A 27,801-nucleotide genomic window follows, 5' to 3' on the forward strand; every position below is an offset into this window, starting at 1 on the left:
AGTAGTCCTTACCAGAGACCTCCAACTCTGGCCTTTTCCCTACCGAACCTGTCACAATTGGTACCCTAACAATAGCATTGACTTGTCTATATAATGCAGTAAGTGCTACTTGTTGGTGTAGTTTGACGTGACTTATGCAACAAAAAATCACCGGATAGTCAGTGTTATCCTCTTTTGCCAATAGAAAGATTAATTCAAAGAAAAGCGTTATTTGAGGCCATAGCTCATAAGTGCTTCTCTTTGGGGTAGTCTTAAATCTGTTAGTTATAGGTCATTTCCATAGCTCTCAGCTTTCCAGAACATGCTGAATTCTACTTCAACTTGAGCACCCTTCTTTTATCAAGCCAAAGAAAGTGCTATTAAGTTGATGTCTGATTCTGCATTGAATTACAGCAACCACTTTTTAACGAGTCTCTACATCTACCTACATGTCACAACAGAAACCCCAACAAAAGCATTGACTGGTTTGTTCTGCAGTAAGTGCTTTTTATTGGGGTATCTGTTCATGGCCATTTGAAAACAAGCATTCTGTGGTGCTTTTCTGAACATGGTTTTTCTCCCAGTTTCACATTAAAGTTACCTTAAATGGAAGCATACATTTTTTTGCTGGAAGAATAAGTGCTTCTCTTTGGGGTAGCCATAACTGTGTTTTGCCATTAGGCTCTGCTCTTGAGTACCAAGAAAGACTACATAAACTTATTTTATGTGTTATGTGCTGTTTCTAGCTAATCATGCACTCTTTTTTTCATACAGAATGAATAGATTCTCTATTGAATTACAGCAACTACTTTTTATTGAGTCTCTACATGTCACAACAGCAACCCTAATCAAAGCATTGACTGGTTTCACCTGCAGTAAGTGCTTTTTATTAGGGTAGCTGTTAATGGCCATTCTTCAACAAGCATTCTGTGGAGCTGTTCTAAACATAGTTTATCTCCTTGCTTCACATACAAGTTACCTTAAATGGAAGCATATATTTTATGCTGGAAGAATAAGTGCTTCTCTTTTGGGTTAACATAACTGTGTTTTACCACTAGACTCTGCTCTCGAGTATCAAGAAAGCAAACATAAACTGCTTTCATGTGTTGTGTTTGTTTCTATGTAATCACACAAAACTTTTTCACATCAACGATCAGCTGACAATGTGGAAGACACCTCATCAAGCTCAAGAACCTCAGTCATAAGCTGCATACTCCCGTTAGCATGAAGACAAATAGTTATTTCACAATAGGTGTGGAAGGGGCTTGGCCGTGAACTGCACAGCTATCAGTTAGTGTCCCTGAATATTTAAAATGAGCACATCCCAGGGTAGAAACTCACTTTAATGAGACTCCTTGGAGGACTACCACCTACACGAATAGGCTCCAGACAAGATGGAAATCATGGAGTTAGCAGGAAGTCGTCTTTAACTGAGCTCTACGACTGTGGCCTTTTCTCTACCAAAACAGTAAGTAGTCCTTACCAGAGATCTCCAACTCTGGCCTTTTCCCTACCGAACCTGTCACAATTGGTACCCTAACAATAGCATTGACTTGTCTATATAATGCAGTAAGTGCTACTTGTTGGTGTAGTTTGACGTGACTTATGCAACAAAAAATCACCGGATAGTCAGTGTTATCCTCTTTTGCCAATAGAAAGATTAATTCAAAGAAAAGCGTTATTTGAGGCCATAGCTCATAAGTGCTTCTCTTTGGGGTAGTCTTAACTCTGTTAGTTATAGGTCATTTCCATAGCTCTCAGCTTTCCAGAACATGCTGAATTCTACTTCAACTTGAGCACCCTTCTTTTATCAAGCCAAAGAAAGTGCTATTAAGTTGATGTCTGATTCTGCATTGAATTACAGCAACCACTTTTTAACGAGTCTCTACATCTACCTACATGTCACAACAGAAACCCCAACAAAAGCATTGACTGGTTTGGTCTGCAGTAAGTGCTTTTTATTGGGGTATTTGTTCATGGCCATTTGAAAACAAGCATTCTGTGGTGCTTTTCTGAACATGTTTTTTCTCCCAGTTTCACATTAAAGTTACCTTAAATGGAAGCATACATTTTTTGCTGGAAGAATAAGTGCTTCTCTTTGGGGTAGCCATAACTGTGTTTTGCCACTAGGCTCTGCTCTTGAGTACCAAGAAAGACTACATAAACTTATTTTATGTGTTATGTGCTGTTTCTAGCTAATCATGCACTCTTTTTTCATACAGAATGAATAGATTCTCTATTGAATTACAGCAACTACTTTTTATTGAGTCTCTACATGTCACAACAGCAACCCTAACCAAAGCATTGACTGGTTTCGCCTGCAGTAAGTGCTTTTTTTTAGGGTAGCTGTTAATGGCCATTCTTCAACAAGCATTCTGTGGAGCTGTTCTAAACATAGTTTATCTCCTTGCTTCACATTAAAGTTACCTTAAATGGAAGCATATATTTTATGCTGGAAGAATAAGTGCTTCTCTTTAGGGTTAACATAACTGTGTTTTACCACTAGACTCTGCTCTCGAGTATCAAGAAAGCAAACATAAACTGCTTTCATGTGTTGTGTGTGATTACATAGAGACAAAGAACACAACTTTTTCACATCAACGATCAGCTGACAATGTGGAAGACGCCTCATCAAGCTCAAGCACCTCAGTCATAAGCTGCCTACTCACATTAGCATGAAGACAAATAGTTATTTCACAATAGGTGTGGAAGGGGCTTGGCCGTGAACTGCACAGCTATCAGTTAGTGTCCCTGAATATTTAAAATGAGCACATCCCAGGGTAGAAGCTCACTTTAATGAGACTCCTTGGAGGACTACCACCTGCATGAATAGGCTCCAGACAAGATGGAAATCATGGAGTTAGCAGGAAGTCGTCTTTACCGGATCTCTACGACTGTGGCCTTTTCTCTACCAAAACAGTAAGTAGTCCTTACCAGAGATCTCCAACTCTGGCCTTTTCCCTACCGAACCTGTCACAATTGGTACCCTAACAATAGCATTGACTTGTCTATATAATGCAGTAAGTGCTACTTGTTGGTGTAGTTTGACGTGACTTATGCAACAAAAAATCACCGGATAGTCAGTGTTATCCTCTTTTGCCAATAGAAAGATTAATTCAAAGAAAAGCGTTATTTGAGGCCATAGCTCATAAGTGCTTCTCTTTGGGGTAGTCTTAACTCTGTTAGTTATAGGTCATTTCCATAGCTCTCAGCTTTCCAGAACATGCTGAATTCTACTTCAACTTGAGCACCCTTCTTTTATCAAGCCAAAGAAAGTGCTATTAAGTTGATGTCTGATTCTGCATTGAATTACAGCAACCACTTTTTAACGAGTCTCTACATCTACCTACATGTCACAACAGAAACCCCAACAAAAGCATTGACTGGTTTGTTCTGCAGTAAGTGCTTTTTATTGGGGTATTTGTTCATGGCCATTTGAAAACAAGCATTCTGTGGTGCTTTTCTGAACATGTTTTTTCTCCCAGTTTCACATTAAAGTTACCTTAAATGGAAGCATACATTTTTTGCTGGAAGAATAAGTGCTTCTCTTTGGGGTAGCCATAACTGTGTTTTGCCACTAGGCTCTGCTCTTGAGTACCAAGAAAGACTACATAAACTTATTTTATGTGTTATGTGCTGTTTCTAGCTAATCATGCACTCTTTTTTAATACAGAATGAATAGATTCTCTATTGAATTACAGCAACTACTTTTTATTGAGTCTCTACATGTCACAACAGCAACCCTAACCAAAGCATTGACTGGTTTCGCCTGCAGTAAGTGCTTTTTATTAGGGTAGCTGTTAATGGCCATTCTTCAACAAGCATTCTGTGGAGCTGTTCTAAACATAGTTTATCTCCTTGCTTCACATTAAAGTTACCTTAAATGGAAGCATATATTTTATGCTGGAAGAATAAGTGCTTCTCTTTTGGGTTAACATAACTGTGTTTTACCACTAGACTCTGCTCTCGAGTATCAAGAAAGCAAACATAAACTGCTTTCATGTGTTGTGTTCTTTGTTTCTATGTAATCACACACAACTTTTTCACAGCTGACAATGTGGAAGACACCTCATCAAGCTCAAGCACCTCAGTCATAAGCTGCCTACTCACATTAGCATGAAGACATAGTTATTTCACAATAGGTGTGGAAGGGGCTTGGCCGTGAACTGCACAGCTATCAGTTAGTGCCCCTGAATATTTAAAATGAGCACATCCCAGGGTAGAAACTCACTTTAATGAGACTCCTTGGAGGACTACCACCTACACGAATAGGCTCCAGACAAGATGGAAATCATGGAGTTAGTAGGAAGTCGTCTTTAACTGAGCTCTACGACTGTGGCCTTTTCTCTACCAAAACAGTATGTAGTCCTTACCAGAGATCTCCAACTCTGGCCTTTTCCCTACCGAACCTGTCACAATTGGTACCCTAACAATAGCATTGACTTGTCTATATAATGCAGTAAGTGCTACTTGTTGGTGTAGTTTGACGTGACTTATGCAACAAAAAAATCACCGGATAGTCAGTGTTATCCTCTTTTGCCAATAGAAAGATTAATTCAAAGAAAAGCGTTATTTGAGGCCATAGCTCATAAGTGCTTCTCTTTGGGGTAGTCTTAACTCTGTTAGTTATAGGTCATTTCCATAGCTCTCAGCTTTCCAGAACATGCTGAATTCTACTTCAACTTGAGCACCCTTCTTTTATCAAGCCAAAGAAAGTGCTATTAAGTTGATGTCTGATTCTGCATTGAATTACAGCAACCACTTTTTAACGAGTCTCTACATCTACCTACATGTCACAACAGAAACCCCAACAAAAGCATTGACTGGTTTGGTCTGCAGTAAGTGCTTTTTATTGGGGTATTTGTTCATGGCCATTTGAAAACAAGCATTCTGTGGTGCTTTTCTGAACATGGTTTTTCTCCCAGTTTCACATTAAAGTTACCTTAAATGGAAGCATACATTTTTTTGCTGGAAGAATAAGTGCTTCTCTTTGGGGTAGCCATAACTGTGTTTTGCCACTAGGCTCTGCTCTTGAGTACCAAGAAAGACTACATAAACTTATTTTATGTGTTATGTGCTGTTTCTAGCTAATCATGCACTCTTTTTTTCATACAGAATGAATAGATTCTCTATTGAATTACAGCACCTACTTTTTATTGAGTCTCTACATGTCACAACAGCAACCCTAACCAAAGCATTGACTGGTTTCGCCTGCAGTAAGTGCTTTTTATTAGGGTAGCTGTTAATGGCCATTCTTCAACAAGCATTCTGTGGAGCTGTTCTAAACATAGTTTATCTCCTTGCTTCACATTAAAGTTACCTTAAATGGAAGCATATATTTTATGCTGGAAGAATAAGTGCTTCTCTTTAGGGTTAACATAACTGTGTTTTACCACTAGACTCTGCTCTCGAGTATCAAGAAAGCAAACATAAACTGCTTTCATGTGTTGTGTGTGATTACATAGAGACAAAGAACACAACTTTTTCACATCAACGATCAGCTGACAATGTGGAAGACGCCTCATCAAGCTCAAGCACCTCAGTCATAAGCTGCCTACTCACATTAGCATGAAGACAAATAGTTATTTCACAATAGGTGTGGAAGGGGCTTGGCCGTGAACTGCACAGCTATCAGTTAGTGTCCCTGAATATTTAAAATGAGCACATCCCAGGGTAGAAGCTCACTTTAATGAGACTCCTTGGAGGACTACCACCTGCATGAATAGGCTCCAGACAAGATGGAAATCATGGAGTTAGCAGGAAGTCGTCTTTACCAGATCTCTACGACTGTGGCCTTTTCTCTACCAAAACAGTAAGTAGTCCTTACCAGAGATCTCCAACTCTGGCCTTTTCCCTACCGAACCTGTCACAATTGGTACCCTAACAATAGCATTGACTTGTCTATATAATGCAGTAAGTGCTACTTGTTGGTGTAGTTTGACGTGACTTATGCAACAAAAAATCACCGGATAGTCAGTGTTATCCTCTTTTGCCAATAGAAAGATTAATTCAAAGAAAAGCGTTATTTGAGGCCATAGCTCATAAGTGCTTCTCTTTGGGGTAGTCTTAACTCTGTTAGTTATAGGTCATTTCCATAGCTCTCAGCTTTCCAGAACATGCTGAATTCTACTTCAACTTGAGCACCCTTCTTTTATCAAGCCAAAGAAAGTGCTATTAAGTTGATGTCTGATTCTGCATTGAATTACAGCAACCACTTTTTAACGAGTCTCTACATCTACCTACATGTCACAACAGAAACCCCAACAAAAGCATTGACTGGTTTGTTCTGCAGTAAGTGCTTTTTATTGGGGTATTTGTTCATGGCCATTTGAAAACAAGCATTCTGTGGTGCTTTTCTGAACATGTTTTTTCTCCCAGTTTCACATTAAAGTTACCTTAAATGGAAGCATACATTTTTTGCTGGAAGAATAAGTGCTTCTCTTTGGGGTAGCCATAACTGTGTTTTGCCACTAGGCTCTGCTCTTGAGTACCAAGAAAGACTACATAAACTTATTTTATGTGTTATGTGCTGTTTCTAGCTAATCATGCACTCTTTTTTAATACAGAATGAATAGATTCTCTATTGAATTACAGCAACTACTTTTTATTGAGTCTCTACATGTCACAACAGCAACCCTAACCAAAGCATTGACTGGTTTCGCCTGCAGTAAGTGCTTTTTATTAGGGTAGCTGTTAATGGCCATTCTTCAACAAGCATTCTGTGGAGCTGTTCTAAACATAGTTTATCTCCTTGCTTCACATTAAAGTTACCTTAAATGGAAGCATATATTTTATGCTGGAAGAATAAGTGCTTCTCTTTTGGGTTAACATAACTGTGTTTTACCACTAGACTCTGCTCTCGAGTATCAAGAAAGCAAACATAAACTGCTTTCGTGTGTCGTGTTCTTTGTTTCTATGTAATCACACACAACTTTTTCACAGCTGACAATGTGGAAGACACCTCATCACGCTCAAGCACCTCAGTCATAAGCTGCCTACTCACATTAGCATGAAGACATAGTTATTTCACAATAGGTGTGGAAGGGGCTTGGCCGTGAACTGCACAGCTATCAGTTAGTGTCCCTGAATATTTAAAATGAGCACATCCCAGGGTAGAAACTCACTTTAATGAGACTCCTTGGAGGACTACCACCTACACGAATAGGCTCCAGACAAGATGGAAATCATGGAGTTAGTAGGAAGTCGTCTTTAACTGAGCTCTACGACTGTGGCCTTTTCTCTACCAAAACAGTATGTAGTCCTTACCAGAGATCTCCAACTCTGGCCTTTTCCCTACCGAACCTGTCACAATTGGTACCCTAACAATAGCATTGACTTGTCTATATAATGCAGTAAGTGCTACTTGTTGGTGTAGTTTGACGTGACTTATGCAACAAAAAAATCACCGGATAGTCAGTGTTATCCTCTTTTGCCAATAGAAAGATTAATTCAAAGAAAAGCGTTATTTGAGGCCATAGCTCATAAGTGCTTCTCTTTGGGGTAGTCTTAACTCTGTTAGTTATAGGTCATTTCCATAGCTCTCAGCTTTCCAGAACATGCTGAATTCTACTTCAACTTGAGCACCCTTCTTTTATCAAGCCAAAGAAAGTGCTATTAAGTTGATGTCTGATTCTGCATTGAATTACAGCAACCACTTTTTAACGAGTCTCTACATCTACCTACATGTCACAACAGAAACCCCAACAAAAGCATTGACTGGTTTGGTCTGCAGTAAGTGCTTTTTATTGGGGTATTTGTTCATGGCCATTTGAAAACAAGCATTCTGTGGTGCTTTTCTGAACATGGTTTTTCTCCCAGTTTCACATTAAAGTTACCTTAAATGGAAGCATACATTTTTTTGCTGGAAGAATAAGTGCTTCTCTTTGGGGTAGCCATAACTGTGTTTTGCCACTAGGCTCTGCTCTTGAGTACCAAGAAAGACTACATAAACTTATTTTATGTGTTATGTGCTGTTTCTAGCTAATCATGCACTCTTTTTTCATACAGAATGAATAGATTCTCTATTGAATTACAGCACCTACTTTTTATTGAGTCTCTACATGTCACAACAGCAACCCTAACCAAAGCATTGACTGGTTTCGCCTGCAGTAAGTGCTTTTTATTAGGGTAGCTGTTAATGGCCATTCTTCAACAAGCATTCTGTGGAGCTGTTCTAAACATAGTTTATCTCCTTGCTTCACATTAAAGTTACCTTAAATGGAAGCATATATTTTATGCTGGAAGAATAAGTGCTTCTCTTTAGGGTTAACATAACTGTGTTTTACCACTAGACTCTGCTCTCGAGTATCAAGAAAGCAAACATAAACTGCTTTCATGTGTTGTGTTCTTTGTCTCTATGTAATCACACACAACTTTTTCACATCAACGATCAGCTGACAATGTGGAAGACGCCTCATCAAGCTCAAGCACCTCAGTCATAAGCTGCCTACTCACATTAGCATGAAGACAAATAGTTATTTCACAATAGGTGTGGAAGGGGCTTGGCCGTGAACTGCACAGCTATCAGTTAGTGTCCCCGAATATTTAAAATGAACACGTCCCAGGGTAGAAACTCACTTGCTTCTCTGTGGCCTTTTCTCTACCAAAACAGTAAGTAGTCCTTACCAGAGATCTCCAACTCTGGCCTTTTCCCTACCGAACCTGTCACAATTGGTACCCTAACAATAGCATTGACTTGTCTATATAATGCAGTAAGTGCTACTTGTTGGTGTAGTTTGACGTGACTTATGCAACAAAAAATCCCCGGATAGTCAGTGTTATCCTCTTTTGCCAATAGAAAGACTAATTCAAAGAAAAGCGTTATTTGAGGCCATAGCTCATAAGTGCTTCTCTTTGGGGTAGTCTTAAATCTGTTAGTTATAGGTCATTTCCATAGCTCTCAGCTTTCCAAAACATGCTGAATTCTACTTCAACTTGAGCACCCTTCTTTTATCAAGCCACAGAAAGTGCTATTAAGTTGAGGTCTGATTTTGCATTGAATTACAGCACCTACTTTTTATTGAGTCTCTACATGTCACAACAGCAACCCTAACCAAAGCATTGACTGGTTTCAAGATGGAAAAGAATAAGTGCTTCTCTTTAGGGTTAACATAACTGTGTTTTACCACTAGACTCTGCTCTCGAGTATCAAGAAAGCAAACATAAACTGCTTTCATGTGTTGTGTTCTTTGTCTCTATGTAATCACACACAACTTTTTCACATCAACGATCAGCTGACAATGTGGAAGACGCCTCATCAAGCTCAAGCACCTCAGTCATAAGCTGCCTACTCACATTAGCATGAAGACAAATAGTTATATCACAATAGGTGTGGAAGGGGCTTGGCCGTGAACTGCACAGCTATCAGTTAGTGTCCCCGAATATTTAAAATGACCACGTCCCAGGGTAGAAACTCACTTTAAAGAGACTCCTTGGGGGACTACCACCTACACAAATGGGCTCCAGACAAGATGGAAATCATGGAGTTAGCAGGAAGTCGTCTTTACCAGATCTCTACGACTGTGGCCTTTTCTCTACCAAAACAGTAAGTAGTCCTTACCAGAGATCTCCAACTCTGGCATTTTCCCTACCGAACCTGTCACAATTGGTACCCTAACAATAGCATTGACTTGTCTATATAATGCAGTAAGTGCTACTTGTTGGTGTAGTTTGACGTGACTTATGCAACAAAAAATCACCGGATAGTCAGTGTTATCCTCTTTTGCCAATAGAAAGACTAATTCAAAGAAAAGCATTATTTGAGGCCATAGCTCATAAGTGCTTCTCTTTGGGGTAGTCTTAAATCTGTTAGTTATAGGTCATTTCCATAGCTCTCAGCTTTCCAAAACATGCTGAATTCTACTTCAACTTGAGCACCCTTCTTTTATCAAGCCAAAGAAAGTGCTATTAAGTTGATGTCTGATTCTGCATTGAATTACAGCAACAACTTTTTAACGAGTCTCTACATCTACCTACATGTCACAACAGAAACCCCAACAAAAGCATTGACTGGTTTGGTCTGCAGTAAGTGCTTTTTATTGGGGTATTTGTTCATGGCCATTTGAAAACAAGCATTCTGTGGTGCTTTTCTGAACATGGTTTTTCTCCCAGTTTCACATTAAAGTTACCTTAAATGGAAGCATACATTTTTTTGCTGGAAGAATAAGTGCTTCTCTTTGGGGTAGCCATAACTGTGTTTTGCCAGTAGGCTCTGCTCTTGAGTACCAAGAAAGACTACATAAACTTATTTTATGTGTTATGTGCTGTTTCTAGCTAATCATGCACTCTTTTTTCATACAGAATGAATAGATTCTCTATTGAATTACAGCAACTACTTTTTATTGAGTCTCTACATGTCACAACAGCAACCCTAACCAAAGCATTGACTGGTTTCGCCTGCAGTAAGTGCTTTTTATTAGGGTAGCTGTTAATGGCCATTCTTCAACAAGCATTCTGTGGAGCTGTTCTAAACATAGTTTATCTCCTTGCTTCACATTAAAGTTACCTTAAATGGAAGCATATATTTTATGCTGGAAGAATAAGTGCTTCTCTTTAGGGTTAACATAACTGTGTTTTACCACTAGACTCTGCTCTCGAGTATCAAGAAAGCAAACATAAACTGCTTTCATGTGTTGTGTGTGATTACATAGAGACAAAGAACACAACTTTTTCACATCAACGATCAGCTGACAATGTGGAAGACACCTCATCAAGCTCAAGCACCTCAGTCATAAGCTGCCTACTCACATTAGCATGAAGACAAATAGTTATTTCACAATAGGTGTGGAAGGGGCTTGGCCGTGAACTGCACAGCTATCAGTTAGTGTCCCCGAATATTTAAAATTAGCACGTCCCAGGGTAGAAACTCACTTTAAAGAGACTCCTTGGGGGACTACCACCTACACGAATGGGCTCCAGACAAGATGGAAATCATGGAGTTAGCAGGAAGTCGTCTTTACCAGAGCTCTACGACTGTGGCCTTTTCTCTACCAAAACAGTAAGTAGTCCTTACCAGAGATCTCCAACTCTGGCCTTTTCCCTACCGAACCTGTCACAATTGGTACCCTAACAATAGCATTGACTTGTCTATATAATGCAGTAAGTGCTACTTGTTGGTGTAGTTTGACGTGACTTATGCAACAAAAAATCACCGGATAGTCAGTGTTATCCTCTTTTGCCAATAGAAAGACTAATTCAAAGAAAAGCATTATTTGAGGCCATAGCTCATAAGTGCTTCTCTTTGGGGTAGTCTTAAATCTGTTAGTTATAGGTCATTTCCATAGCTCTCAGCTTTCCAAAACATGCTGAATTCTACTTCAACTTGAGCACCCTTCTTTTATCAAGCCAAAGAAAGTGCTATTAAGTTGATGTCTGATTCTGCATTGAATTACAGCAACAACTTTTTAACGAGTCTCTACATCTACCTACATGTCACAACAGAAACCCCAACAAAAGCATTGACTGGTTTGGTCTGCAGTAAGTGCTTTTTATTGGGGTATTTGTTCATGGCCATTTGAAAACAAGCATTCTGTGGTGCTTTTCTGAACATGGTTTTTCTCCCAGTTTCACATTAAAGTTACCTTAAATGGAAGCATACATTTTTTTGCTGGAAGAATAAGTGCTTCTCTTTGGGGTAGCCATAACTGTGTTTTGCCACTAGGCTCTGCTCTTGAGTACCAAGAAAGACTACATAAACTTATTTTATGTGTTATGTGCTGTTTCTAGCTAATCATGCACTCTTTTTTCATACAGAATGAATAGATTCTCTATTGAATTACAGCACCTACTTTTTATTGAGTCTCTACATGTCACAACAGCAACCCTAACCAAAGCATTGACTGGTTTCGCCTGCAGTAAGTGCTTTTTATTAGGGTAGCTGTTAATGGCCATTCTTCAACAAGCATTCTGTGGAGCTGTTCTAAACATAGTTTATCTCCTTGCTTCACATTAAAGTTACCTTAAATGGAAGCATATATTTTATGCTGGAAGAATAAGTGCTTCTCTTTAGGGTTAACATAACTGTGTTTTACCACTAGACTCTGCTCTCGAGTATCAAGAAAGCAAACATAAACTGCTTTCATGTGTTGTGTTCTTTGTCTCTATGTAATCACACACAACTTTTTCACATCAACGATCAGCTGACAATGTGGAAGACGCCTTATCAAGCTCAAGCACCTCAGTCATAAGCTGCCTACTCACATTAGCATGAAGACAAATAGTTATTTCACAATAGGTGTGGAAGGGGCTTGGCCGTGAACTGCACAGCTATCAGTTAGTGTCCCCGAATATTTAAAATGAACACGTCCCAGGGTAGAAACTCACTTGCTTCTCTGTGGCCTTTTCTCTACCAAAACAGTAAGTAGTCCTTACCAGAGATCTCCAACTCTGGCCTTTTCCCTACCGAACCTGTCACAATTGGTACCCTAACAATAGCATTGACTTGTCTATATAATGCAGTAAGTGCTACTTGTTGGTGTAGTTTGACGTGACTTATGCAACAAAAAATCACCGGATAGTCAGTGTTATCCTCTTTTGCCAATAGAAAGACTAATTCAAAGAAAAGCGTTATTTGAGGCCATAGCTCATAAGTGCTTCTCTTTGGGGTAGTCTTAAATCTGTTAGTTATAGGTCATTTCCATAGCTCTCAGCTTTCCAAAACATGCTGAATTCTACTTCAACTTGAGCACCCTTCTTTTATCAAGCCACAGAAAGTGCTATTAAGTTGAGGTCTGATTTTGCATTGAATTACAGCACCTACTTTTTATTGAGTCTCTACATGTCACAACAGCAACCCTAACCAAAGCATTGACTGGTTTCAAGATGGAAAAGAATAAGTGCTTCTCTTTAGGGTTAACATAACTGTGTTTTACCACTAGACTCTGCTCTCGAGTATCAAGAAAGCAAACATAAACTGCTTTCATGTGTTGTGTTCTTTGTCTCTATGTAATCACACACAACTTTTTCACATCAACGATCAGCTGACAATGTGGAAGACGCCTCATCAAGCTCAAGCACCTCAGTCATAAGCTGCCTACTCACATTAGCATGAAGACAAATAGTTATATCACAATAGGTGTGGAAGGGGCTTGGCCGTGAACTGCACAGCTATCAGTTAGTGTCCCCGAATATTTAAAATGAGCACGTCCCAGGGTAGAAACTCACTTTAAAGAGACTCCTTGGGGGACTACCACCTACACAAATGGGCTCCAGACAAGATGGAAATCATGGAGTTAGCAGGAAGTCGTCTTTACCAGATCTCTACGACTGTGGCCTTTTCTCTACCAAAACAGTAAGTAGTCCTTACCAGAGATCTCCAACTCTGGCATTTTCCCTACCGAACCTGTCACAATTGGTACCCTAACAATAGCATTGACTTGTCTATATAATGCAGTAAGTGCTACTTGTTGGTGTAGTTTGACGTGACTTATGCAACAAAAAATCACCGGATAGTCAGTGTTATCCTCTTTTGCCAATAGAAAGACTAATTCAAAGAAAAGCATTATTTGAGGCCATAGCTCATAAGTGCTTCTCTTTGGGGTAGTCTTAAATCTGTTAGTTATAGGTCATTTCCATAGCTCTCAGCTTTCCAAAACATGCTGAATTCTACTTCAACTTGAGCACCCTTCTTTTATCAAGCCAAAGAAAGTGCTATTAAGTTGATGTCTGATTCTGCATTGAATTACAGCAACAACTTTTTAACGAGTCTCTACATCTACCTACATGTCACAACAGAAACCCCAACAAAAGCATTGACTGGTTTGGTCTGCAGTAAGTGCTTTTAATTGGGGTATTTGTTCATGGCCATTTGAAAACAAGCATTCTGTGGTGCTTTTCTGAACATGGTTTTTCTCCCAGTTTCACATTAAAGTTACCTTAAATGGAAGCATACATTTTTTTGCTGGAAGAATAAGTGCTTCTCTTTGGGGTAGCCATAACTGTGTTTTGCCAGTAGGCTCTGCTCTTGAGTACCAAGAAAGACTACATAAACTTATTTTATGTGTTATGTGCTGTTTCTAGCTAATCATGCACTCTTTTTTCATACAGAATGAATAGATTCTCTATTGAATTACAGCAACTACTTTTTATTGAGTCTCTACATGTCACAACAGCAACCCTAACCAAAGCATTGACTGGTTTCGCCTGCAGTAAGTGCTTTTTATTAGGGTAGCTGTTAATGGCCATTCTTCAACAAGCATTCTGTGGAGCTGTTCTAAACATAGTTTATCTCCTTGCTTCACATTAAAGTTACCTTAAATGGAAGCATATATTTTATGCTGGAAGAATAACTGCTTCTCTTTAGGGTTAACATAACTGTGTTTTACCACTAGACTCTGCTCTCGAGTATCAAGAAAGCAAACATAAACTGCTTTCATGTGTTGTGTGTGATTACATAGAGACAAAGAACACAACTTTTTCACATCAACGATCAGCTGACAATGTGGAAGACACCTCATCAAGCTCAAGCACCTCAGTCATAAGCTGCCTACTCACATTAGCATGAAGACAAATAGTTATTTCACAATAGGTGTGGAAGGGGCTTGGCCGTGAACTGCACAGCTATCAGTTAGTGTCCCCGAATATTTAAAATTAGCACGTCCCAGGGTAGAAACTCACTTTAAAGAGACTCCTTGGGGGACTACCACCTACACGAATGGGCTCCAGACAAGATGGAAATCATGGAGTTAGCAGGAAGTCGTCTTTACCAGAGCTCTACGACTGTGGCCTTTTCTCTACCAAAACAGTAAGTAGTCCTTACCAGAGATCTCCAACTCTGGCCTTTTCCCTACCGAACCTGTCACAATTGGTACCCTAACAATAGCATTGACTTGTCTATATAATGCAGTAAGTGCTACTTGTTGGTGTAGTTTGACGTGACTTATGCAACAAAAAATCACCGGATAGTCAGTGTTAACCTCTTTTGCCAATAGAAAGACTAATTCAAAGAAAAGCATTATTTGAGGCCATAGCTCATAAGTGCTTCTCTTTGGGGTAGTCTTAAATCTGTTAGTTATAGGTCATTTCCATAGCTCTCAGCTTTCCAAAACATGCTGAATTCTACTTCAACTTGAGCACCCTTCTTTTATCAAGCCAAAGAAAGTGCTATTAAGTTGATGTCTGATTCTGCATTGAATTACAGCAACAACTTTTTAACGAGTCTCTACATCTACCTACATGTCACAACAGAAACCCCAACAAAAGCATTGACTGGTTTGGTCTGCAGTAAGTGCTTTTTATTGGGGTATTTGTTCATGGCCATTTGAAAACAAGCATTCTGTGGTGCTTTTCTGAACATGGTTTTTCTCCCAGTTTCACATTAAAGTTACCTTAAATGGAAGCATACATTTTTTTGCTGGAAGAATAAGTGCTTCTCTTTGGGGTAGCCATAACTGTGTTTTGCCAGTAGGCTCTGCTCTTGAGTACCAAGAAAGACTACATAAACTTATTTTATGTGTTATGTGCTGTTTCTAGCTAATCATGCACTCTTTTTTCATACAGAATGAATACATTCTCTATTGAATTACAGCACCTACTTTTTATTGAGTCTCTACATGTCACAACAGCAACCCTAACCAAAGCATTGACTGGTTTCGCCTGCAGTAAGTGCTTTTTATTAGGGTAGCTGTTAATGGCCATTCTTCAACAAGCATTCTGTGGAGCTGTTCTAAACATAGTTTATCTCCTTGCTTCACATTAAAGTTACCTTAAATGGAAGCATATATTTTATGCTGGAAGAATAAGTGCTTCTCTTTAGGGTTAACATAACTGTGTTTTACCACTAGACTCTGCTCTCGAGTATCAAGAAAGCAAACATAAACTGCTTTCATGTGTTGTGTTCTTTGTCTCTATGTAATCACACACAACTTTTTCACATCAACGATCAGCTGACAATGTGGAAGACACCTCATCAAGCTCAAGCACCTCAGTCATAAGCTGCCTACTCACATTAGCATGAAGACATAGTTATTTCACAATAGGTGTGGAAGGGGCTTGGCCGTGAACTGCACAGCTATCAGTTAGTGTCCCTGAATATTTAAAATGAGCACGTCCCAGGGTAGAAACTCACTTTAAAGAGACTCCTTGGGGGACTACCACCTACACGAATGGGCTCCAGACAAGATGGAAATCATGGAGTTAGCAGGAAGTCGTCTTTACCAGAGCTCTACGACTGTGGCCTTTTCTCTACCAAAACAGTAAGTAGTCCTTACCAGAGATCTCCAACTCTGGCCTTTTCCCTACCGAACCTGTCACAATTGGTACCCTAACAATAGCATTGACTTGTCTATATAATGCAGTAAGTGCTACTTGTTGGTGTAGTTTGACGTGACTTATGCAACAAAAAATCACCGGATAGTCAGTGTTATCCTCTTTTGCCAATAGAAAGACTAATTCAAAGAAAAGCATTATTTGAGGCCATAGCTCATAAGTGCTTCTCTTTGGGGTAGTCTTAAATCTGTTAGTTATAGGTCATTTCCATAGCTCTCAGCTTTCCAAAACATGCTGAATTCTACTTCAACTTGAGCACCCTTCTTTTATCAAGCCAAAGAAAGTGCTATTAAGTTGATGTCTGATTCTGCATTGAATTACAGCAACAACTTTTTAACGAGTCTCTACATCTACCTACATGTCACAACAGAAACCCCAACAAAAGCATTGACTGGTTTGGTCTGCAGTAAGTGCTTTTTATTGGGGTATTTGTTCATGGCCATTTGAAAACAAGCATTCTGTGGTGCTTTTCTGAACATGGTTTTTCTCCCAGTTTCACATTAAAGTTACCTTAAATGGAAGCATACATTTTTTTGCTGGAAGAATAAGTGCTTCTCTTTGGGGTAGCCATAACTGTGTTTTGCCACTAGGCTCTGCTCTTGAGTACCAAGAAAGACTACATAAACTTATTTTATGTGTTATGTGCTGTTTCTAGCTAATCATGCACTCTTTTTTCATACAGAATGAATAGATTCTCTATTGAATTACAGCACCTACTTTTTATTGAGTCTCTACATGTCACAACAGCAACCCTAACCAAAGCATTGACTGGTTTCGCCTGCAGTAAGTGCTTTTTATTAGGGTAGCTGTTAATGGCCATTCTTCAACAAGCATTCTGTGGAGCTGTTCTAAACATAGTTTATCTCCTTGCTTCACATTAAAGTTACCTTAAATGGAAGCATATATTTTATGCTGGAAGAATAAGTGCTTCTCTTTAGGGTTAACATAACTGTGTTTTACCACTAGACTCTGCTCTCGAGTATCAAGAAAGCAAACATAAACTGCTTTCATGTGTTGTGTTCTTTGTCTCTATGTAATCACACACAACTTTTTCACATCAACGATCAGCTGACAATGTGGAAGACGCCTCATCAAGCTCAAGCACCTCAGTCATAAGCTGCCTACTCACATTAGCATGAAGACAAATAGTTATTTCACAATAGGTGTGGAAGGGGCTTGGCCGTGAACTGCACAGCTATCAGTTAGTGTCCCCGAATATTTAAAATGAACACGTCCCAGGGTAGAAACTCACTTGCTTCTCTGTGGCCTTTTCTCTACCAAAACAGTAAGTAGTCCTTACCAGAGATCTCCAACTCTGGCCTTTTCCCTACCGAACCTGTCACAATTGGTACCCTAACAATAGCATTGACTTGTCTATATAATGCAGTAAGTGCTACTTGTTGGTGTAGTTTGACGTGACTTATGCAACAAAAAATCACCGGATAGTCAGTGTTATCCTCTTTTGCCAATAGAAAGACTAATTCAAAGAAAAGCGTTATTTGAGGCCATAGCTCATAAGTGCTTCTCTTTGGGGTAGTCTTAAATCTGTTAGTTATAGGTCATTTCCATAGCTCTCAGCTTTCCAAAACATGCTGAATTCTACTTCAACTTGAGCACCCTTCTTTTATCAAGCCACAGAAAGTGCTATTAAGTTGAGGTCTGATTTTGCATTGAATTACAGCACCTACTTTTTATTGAGTCTCTACATGTCACAACAGCAACCCTAACCAAAGCATTGACTGGTTTCAAGATGGAAAAGAATAAGTGCTTCTCTTTAGGGTTAACATAACTGTGTTTTACCACTAGACTCTGCTCTCGAGTATCAAGAAAGCAAACATAAACTGCTTTCATGTGTTGTGTTCTTTGTCTCTATGTAATCACACACAACTTTTTCACATCAACGATCAGCTGACAATGTGGAAGACGCCTCATCAAGCTCAAGCACCTCAGTCATAAGCTGCCTACTCACATTAGCATGAAGACAAATAGTTATATCACAATAGGTGTGGAAGGGGCTTGGCCGTGAACTGCACAGCTATCAGTTAGTGTCCCCGAATATTTAAAATGAGCACGTCCCAGGGTAGAAACTCACTTTAAAGAGACTCCTTGGGGGACTACCACCTACACAAATGGGCTCCAGACAAGATGGAAATCATGGAGTTAGCAGGAAGTCGTCTTTACCAGATCTCTACGACTGTGGCCTTTTCTCTACCAAAACAGTAAGTAGTCCTTACCAGAGATCTCCAACTCTGGCATTTTCCCTACCGAACCTGTCACAATTGGTACCCTAACAATAGCATTGACTTGTCTATATAATGCAGTAAGTGCTACTTGTTGGTGTAGTTTGACGTGACTTATGCAACAAAAAATCACCGGATAGTCAGTGTTATCCTCTTTTGCCAATAGAAAGACTAATTCAAAGAAAAGCATTATTTGAGGCCATAGCTCATAAGTGCTTCTCTTTGGGGTAGTCTTAAATCTGTTAGTTATAGGTCATTTCCATAGCTCTCAGCTTTCCAAAACATGCTGAATTCTACTTCAACTTGAGCACCCTTCTTTTATCAAGCCAAAGAAAGTGCTATTAAGTTGATGTCTGATTCTGCATTGAATTACAGCAACAACTTTTTAACGAGTCTCTACATCTACCTACATGTCACAACAGAAACCCCAACAAAAGCATTGACTGGTTTGGTCTGCAGTAAGTGCTTTTAATTGGGGTATTTGTTCATGGCCATTTGAAAACAAGCATTCTGTGGTGCTTTTCTGAACATGGTTTTTCTCCCAGTTTCACATTAAAGTTACCTTAAATGGAAGCATACATTTTTTTGCTGGAAGAATAAGTGCTTCTCTTTGGGGTAGCCATAACTGTGTTTTGCCAGTAGGCTCTGCTCTTGAGTACCAAGAAAGACTACATAAACTTATTTTATGTGTTATGTGCTGTTTCTAGCTAATCATGCACTCTTTTTTCATACAGAATGAATAGATTCTCTATTGAATTACAGCAACTACTTTTTATTGAGTCTCTACATGTCACAACAGCAACCCTAACCAAAGCATTGACTGGTTTCGCCTGCAGTAAGTGCTTTTTATTAGGGTAGCTGTTAATGGCCATTCTTCAACAAGCATTCTGTGGAGCTGTTCTAAACATAGTTTATCTCCTTGCTTCACATTAAAGTTACCTTAAATGGAAGCATATATTTTATGCTGGAAGAATAAGTGCTTCTCTTTAGGGTTAACATAACTGTGTTTTACCACTAGACTCTGCTCTCGAGTATCAAGAAAGCAAACATAAACTGCTTTCATGTGTTGTGTGTGATTACATAGAGACAAAGAACACAACTTTTTCACATCAACGATCAGCTGACAATGTGGAAGACACCTCATCAAGCTCAAGCACCTCAGTCATAAGCTGCCTACTCACATTAGCATGAAGACAAATAGTTATTTCACAATAGGTGTGGAAGGGGCTTGGCCGTGAACTGCACAGCTATCAGTTAGTGTCCCCGAATATTTAAAATTAGCACGTCCCAGGGTAGAAACTCACTTTAAAGAGACTCCTTGGGGGACTACCACCTACACGAATGGGCTCCAGACAAGATGGAAATCATGGAGTTAGCAGGAAGTCGTCTTTACCAGAGCTCTACGACTGTGGCCTTTTCTCTACCAAAACAGTAAGTAGTCCTTACCAGAGATCTCCAACTCTGGCCTTTTCCCTACCGAACCTGTCACAATTGGTACCCTAACAATAGCATTGACTTGTCTATATAATGCAGTAAGTGCTACTTGTTGGTGTAGTTTGACGTGACTTATGCAACAAAAAATCACCGGATAGTCAGTGTTAACCTCTTTTGCCAATAGAAAGACTAATTCAAAGAAAAGCATTATTTGAGGCCATAGCTCATAAGTGCTTCTCTTTGGGGTAGTCTTAAATCTGTTAGTTATAGGTCATTTCCATAGCTCTCAGCTTTCCAAAACATGCTGAATTCTACTTCAACTTGAGCACCCTTCTTTTATCAAGCCAAAGAAAGTGCTATTAAGTTGATGTCTGATTCTGCATTGAATTACAGCAACAACTTTTTAACGAGTCTCTACATCTACCTACATGTCACAACAGAAACCCCAACAAAAGCATTGACTGGTTTGGTCTGCAGTAAGTGCTTTTTATTGGGGTATTTGTTCATGGCCATTTGAAAACAAGCATTCTGTGGTGCTTTTCTGAACATGGTTTTTCTCCCAGTTTCACATTAAAGTTACCTTAAATGGAAGCATACATTTTTTTGCTGGAAGAATAAGTGCTTCTCTTTGGGGTAGCCATAACTGTGTTTTGCCAGTAGGCTCTGCTCTTGAGTACCAAGAAAGACTACATAAACTTATTTTATGTGTTATGTGCTGTTTCTAGCTAATCATGCACTCTTTTTTCATACAGAATGAATACATTCTCTATTGAATTACAGCACCTACTTTTTATTGAGTCTCTACATGTCACAACAGCAACCCTAACCAAAGCATTGACTGGTTTCGCCTGCAGTAAGTGCTTTTTATTAGGGTAGCTGTTAATGGCCATTCTTCAACAAGCATTCTGTGGAGCTGTTCTAAACATAGTTTATCTCCTTGCTTCACATTAAAGTTACCTTAAATGGAAGCATATATTTTATGCTGGAAGAATAAGTGCTTCTCTTTAGGGTTAACATAACTGTGTTTTACCACTAGACTCTGCTCTCGAGTATCAAGAAAGCAAACATAAACTGCTTTCATGTGTTGTGTTCTTTGTCTCTATGTAATCACACACAACTTTTTCACATCAACGATCAGCTGACAATGTGGAAGACACCTCATCAAGCTCAAGCACCTCAGTCATAAGCTGCCTACTCACATTAGCATGAAGACAAATAGTTATTTCACAATAGGTGTGGAAGGGGCTTGGCCGTGAACTGCACAGCTATCAGTTAGTGTCCCCGAATATTTAAAATGAGCACGTCCCAGGGTAGAAACTCACTTTAAAGAGACTCCTTGGGGGACTACCACCTACACAAAAGGGCTCCAGACAAGATGGAAATCATGGAGTTAGCAGGAAGTCATCTTTACCAGAGCTCTACGACTGTGGCCTTTTCTCTACCAAAACAGTAAGTAGTCCTTACCAGAGATCTCCAACTCTGGCCTTTTCCCTACCGAACCTGTCACAATTGGTACCCTAACAATAGCATTGACTTGTCTATATAATGCAGTAAGTGCTACTTGTTGGTGTAGTTTGACGTGACTTATGCAACAAAAAATCCCCGGATAGTCAGTGTTATCCTCTTTTGCCAATAGAAAGACTAATTCAAAGAAAAGCGTAATTTGAGGCCATAGCTCATAAGTGCTTCTCTTTGGGGTAGTCTTAAATCTGTTAGTTATAGGTCATTTCCATAGCTCTCAGCTTTCCAAAACATGCTGAATTCTACTTCAACTTGAGCACCCTTCTTTTATCAAGCCACAGAAAGTGCTATTAAGTTGAGGTCTGATTTTGCATTGAATTACAGCACCTACTTTTTATTGAGTCTCTACATGTCACAACAGCAACCCTAACCAAAGCATTGACTGGTTTCAAGATGGAAAAGAATAAGTGCTTCTCTTTAGGGTTAACATAACTGTGTTTTACCACTAGACTCTGCTCTCGAGTATCAAGAAAGCAAACATAAACTGCTTTCATGTGTTGTGTTCTTTGTCTCTATGTAATCACACACAACTTTTTCACATCAACGATCAGCTGACAATGTGGAAGACGCCTCATCAAGCTCAAGCACCTCAGTCATAAGCTGCCTACTCACATTAGCATGAAGACAAATAGTTATATCACAATAGGTGTGGAAGGGGCTTGGCCGTGAACTGCACAGCTATCAGTTAGTGTCCCCGAATATTTAAAATGAGCACGTCCCAGGGTAGAAACTCACTTTAAAGAGACTCCTTGGGGGACTACCACCTACACAAATGGGCTCCAGACAAGATGGATATCATGGAGTTAGCAGGAAGTCGTCTTTACCAGATCTCTACGACTGTGGCCTTTTCTCTACCAAAACAGTAAGTAGTCCTTATTACATAGATTACATAGAGACAAAGAACACAACTTTTTCACATCAACGATCAGCTGACAATGTGGAAGACGCCTCATCAAGCTCAAGCACCTCAGTCATAAGCTGCCTACTCACATTAGCATGAAGACAAATAGTTATTTCACAATAGGTGTGGAAGGAGCTTGGCCGTGAACTGCACAGCTATCAGTTAGTGTCCCTGAATATTTAAAATGAGCACATCCCAGGGTAGAAGCTCACTTTAATGAGACTCCTTGGAGGACTACCACCTGCATGAATAGGCTCCAGACAAGATGGAAATCATGGAGTTAGCAGGAAGTCGTCTTTACCAGATCTCTACGACTGTGGCCTTTTCTCTACCAAAACAGTAAGTAGTCCTTACCAGAGATCTCCAACTCTGGCCTTTTCCCTACCGAACCTGTCACAATTGGTACCCTAACAATAGCATTGACTTGTCTATATAATGCAGTAAGTGCTACTTGTTGGTGTAGTTTGACGTGACTTATGCAACAAAAAATCACCGGATAGTCAGTGTTATCCTCTTTTGCCAATAGAAAGACTAATTCAAAGAAAAGCATTATTTGAGGCCATAGCTCATAAGTGCTTCTCTTTGGGGTAGTCTTAAATCTGTTAGTTATAGGTCATTTCCATAGCTCTCAGCTTTCCAAAACATGCTGAATTCTACTTCAACTTGAGCACCCTTCTTTTATCAAGCCAAAGAAAGTGCTATTAAGTTGATGTCTGATTCTGCATTGAATTACAGCAACAACTTTTTAACGAGTCTCTACATCTACCTACATGTCACAACAGAAACCCCAACAAAAGCATTGACTGGTTTGGTCTGCAGTAAGTGCTTTTTATTGGGGTATTTGTTCATGGCCATTTGAAAACAAGCATTCTGTGGTGCTTTTCTGAACATGGTTTTTCTCCCAGTTTCACATTAAAGTTACCTTAAATGGAAGCATACATTTTTTTGCTGGAAGAATAAGTGCTTCTCTTTGGGGTAGCCATAACTGTGTTTTGCCACTAGGCTCTGCTCTTGAGTACCAAGAAAGACTACATAAACTTATTTTATGTGTTATGTGCTGTTTCTAGCTAATCATGCACTCTTTTTTCATACAGAATGAATAGATTCTCTATTGAATTACAGCACCTACTTTTTATTGAGTCTCTACATGTCACAACAGCAACCCTAACCAAAGCATTGACTGGTTTCGCCTGCAGTAAGTGCTTTTTATTAGGGTAGCTGTTAATGGCCATTCTTCAACAAGCATTCTGTGGAGCTGTTCTAAACATAGTTTATCTCCTTGCTTCACATTAAAGTTACCTTAAATGGAAGCATATATTTTATGCTGGAAGAATAAGTGCTTCTCTTTAGGGTTAACATAACTGTGTTTTACCACTAGACTCTGCTCTCGAGTATCAAGAAAGCAAACATAAACTGCTTTCATGTGTTGTGTGTGATTACATAGAGACAAAGAACACAACTTTTTCACATCAACGATCAGCTGACAATGTGGAAGACGCCTCATCAAGCTCAAGCACCTCAGTCATAAGCTGCCTACTCACATTAGCATGAAGACAAATAGTTATTTCACAATAGGTGTGGAAGGGGCTTGGCCGTGAACTGCACAGCTATCAGTTAGTGTCCCTGAATATTTAAAATGAGCACATCCCAGGGTAGAAGCTCACTTTAATGAGACTCCTTGGAGGACTACCACCTGCATGAATAGGCTCCAGACAAGATGGAAATCATGGAGTTAGCAGGAAGTCGTCTTTACCAGATCTCTACGACTGTGGCCTTTTCTCTACCAAAACAGTAAGTAGTCCTTACCAGAGATCTCCAACTCTGGCCTTTTCCCTACCGAACCTGTCACAATTGGTACCCTAACAATAGCATTGACTTGTCTATATAATGCAGTAAGTGCTACTTGTTGGTGTAGTTTGACGTGACTTATGCAACAAAAAATCACCGGATAGTCAGTGTTAACCTCTTTTGCCAATAGAAAGACTAATTCAAAGAAAAGCATTATTTGAGGCCATAGCTCATAAGTGCTTCTCTTTGGGGTAGTCTTAAATCTGTTAGTTATAGGTCATTTCCATAGCTCTCAGCTTTCCAAAACATGCTGAATTCTACTTCAACTTGAGCACCCTTCTTTTATCAAGCCAAAGAAAGTGCTATTAAGTTGATGTCTGATTCTGCATTGAATTACAGCAACAACTTTTTAACGAGTCTCTACATCTACCTACATGTCACAACAGAAACCCCAACAAAAGCATTGACTGGTTTGGTCTGCAGTAAGTGCTTTTTATTGGGGTATTTGTTCATGGCCATTTGAAAACAAGCATTCTGTGGTGCTTTTCTGAACATGGTTTTTCTCCCAGTTTCACATTAAAGTTACCTTAAATGGAAGCATACATTTTTTTGCTGGAAGAATAAGTGCTTCTCTTTGGGGTAGCCATAACTGTGTTTTGCCAGTAGGCTCTGCTCTTGAGTACCAAGAAAGACTACATAAACTTATTTTATGTGTTATGTGCTGTTTCTAGCTAATCATGCACTCTTTTTTCATACAGAATGAATAGATTCTCTATTGAATTACAGCAACTACTTTTTATTGAGTCTCTACATGTCACAACAGCAACCCTAACCAAAGCATTGACTGGTTTCGCCTGCAGTAAGTGCTTTTTATTAGGGTAGCTGTTAATGGCCATTCTTCAACAAGCATTCTGTGGAGCTGTTCTAAACATAGTTTATCTCCTTGCTTCACATTAAAGTTACCTTAAATGGAAGCATATATTTTATGCTGGAAGAATAAGTGCTTCTCTTTAGGGTTAACATAACTGTGTTTTACCACTAGACTCTGCTCTCGAGTATCAAGAAAGCAAACATAAACTGCTTTCATGTGTTGTGTGTGATTACATAGAGACAAAGAACACAACTTTTTCACATCAACGATCAGCTGACAATGTGGAAGACACCTCATCAAGCTCAAGCACCTCAGTCATAAGCTGCCTACTCACATTAGCATGAAGACAAATAGTTATTTCACAATAGGTGTGGAAGGGGCTTGGCCGTGAACTGCACAGCTATCAGTTAGTGTCCCTGAATATTTAAAATGAGCACATCCCAGGGTAGAAGCTCACTTTAATGAGACTCCTTGGAGGACTACCACCTACATGAATAGGCTCCAGACAAGATGGAAATCATGGAGTTAGCAGGAAGTCGTCTTTACCAGAGCTCTATGACTGTGGCCTTTTCTCTACCAAAACAGTAAGTAGTCCTTACCAGAGATCTCCAACTCTGGCCTTTTCCCTACCGAACCTGTCACAATTGGTACCCTAACAATAGCATTGACTTGTCTATATAATGCAGTAAGTGCTACTTGTTGGTGTAGTTTGACGTGACTTATGCAACAAAAAATCACCGGATAGTCAGTGTTATCCTCTTTTGCCAATAGAAAGAAAAGCATTATTTGAGGCCATAGCTCATAAGTGCTTCTCTTTGGGGTAGTCTTAACTCTGTTAGTTATAGGTCATTTCCATAGCTCTCAGCTTTCCAGAACATGCTGAATTCTACTTCAACTTGAGCACCCTTCTTTTATCAAGCCAAAGAAAGTGCTATTAAGTTGATGTCTGATTCTGCATTGAATTACAGCAACCACTTTTTAACGAGTCTCTACATCTACCTACATGTCACAACAGAAACCCCAACAAAAGCATTGACTGGTTTGTTCTGCAGTAAGTGCTTTTTATTGGGGTATCTGTTCATGGCCATTTGAAAACAAGCATTCTGTGGTGCTTTTCTGAACATGGTTTTTCTCCCAGTTTCACATTAAAGTTACCTTAAATGGAAGCATACATTTTTTTGCTGGAAGAATAAGTGCTTCTCTTTGGGGTAGCCATAACTGTGTTTTGCCAGTAGGCTCTGCTCTTGAGTACCAAGAAAGACTACATAAACTTATTTTATGTGTTATGTGCTGTTTCTAGCTAATCATGCACTCTTTTTTCATACAGAATGAATAGATTCTCTATTGAATTACAGCAACTACTTTTTATTGAGTCTCTACATGTCACAACAGCAACCCTAACCAAAGCATTGACTGGTTTCGCCTGCAGTAAGTGCTTTTTATTAGGGTAGCTGTTAATGGCCATTCTTCAACAAGCATTCTGTGGAGCTGTTCTAAACATAGTTTATCTCCTTGCTTCACATTAAAGTTACCTTAAATGGAAGCATATATTTTATGCTGGAAGAATAAGTGCTTCTCTTTAGGGTTAACATAACTGTGTTTTACCACTAGACTCTGCTCTCGAGTATCAAGAAAGCAAACATAAACTGCTTTCATGTGTTGTGTGTGATTACATAGAGACAAAGAACACAACTTTTTCACATCAACGATCAGCTGACAATGTGGAAGACACCTCATCAAGCTCAAGCACCTCAGTCATAAGCTGCCTACTCACATTAGCATGAAGACAAATAGTTATTTCACAATAGGTGTGGAAGGGGCTTGGCCGTGAACTGCACAGCTATCAGTTAGTGTCCCTGAATATTTAAAATGAGCACATCCCAGGGTAGAAGCTCACTTTAATGAGACTCCTTGGAGGACTACCACCTGCATGAATAGGCTCCAGACAAGATGGAAATCATGGAGTTAGCAGGAAGTCGTCTTTACCAGATCTCTACGACTGTGGCCTTTTCTCTACCAAAACAGTAAGTAGTCCTTACCAGAGATCTCCAACTCTGGCCTTTTCCCTACCGAACCTGTCACAATTGGTACCCTAACAATAGCATTGACTTGTCTATATAATGCAGTAAGTGCTACTTGTTGGTGTAGTTTGACGTGACTTATGCAACAAAAAATCACCGGATAGTCAGTGTTAACCTCTTTTGCCAATAGAAAGACTAATTCAAAGAAAAGCATTATTTGAGGCCATAGCTCATAAGTGCTTCTCTTTGGGGTAGTCTTAAATCTGTTAGTTATAGGTCATTTCCATAGCTCTCAGCTTTCCAAAACATGCTGAATTCTACTTCAACTTGAGCACCCTTCTTTTATCAAGCCAAAGAAAGTGCTATTAAGTTGATGTCTGATTCTGCATTGAATTACAGCAACAACTTTTTAACGAGTCTCTACATCTACCTACATGTCACAACAGAAACCCCAACAAAAGCATTGACTGGTTTGGTCTGCAGTAAGTGCTTTTTATTGGGGTATTTGTTCATGGCCATTTGAAAACAAGCATTCTGTGGTGCTTTTCTGAACATGGTTTTTCTCCCAGTTTCACATTAAAGTTACCTTAAATGGAAGCATACATTTTTTTGCTGGAAGAATAAGTGCTTCTCTTTGGGGTAGCCATAACTGTGTTTTGCCAGTAGGCTCTGCTCTTGAGTACCAAGAAAGACTACATAAACTTATTTTATGTGTTATGTGCTGTTTCTAGCTAATCATGCACTCTTTTTTCATACAGAATGAATAGATTCTCTATTGAATTA

The sequence above is a fragment of the Oncorhynchus mykiss genome, chromosome 13, assembly GCF_013265735.2.
Source record: "Oncorhynchus mykiss isolate Arlee chromosome 13, USDA_OmykA_1.1, whole genome shotgun sequence".
Taxonomy (NCBI): domain Eukaryota; kingdom Metazoa; phylum Chordata; class Actinopteri; order Salmoniformes; family Salmonidae; genus Oncorhynchus; species Oncorhynchus mykiss.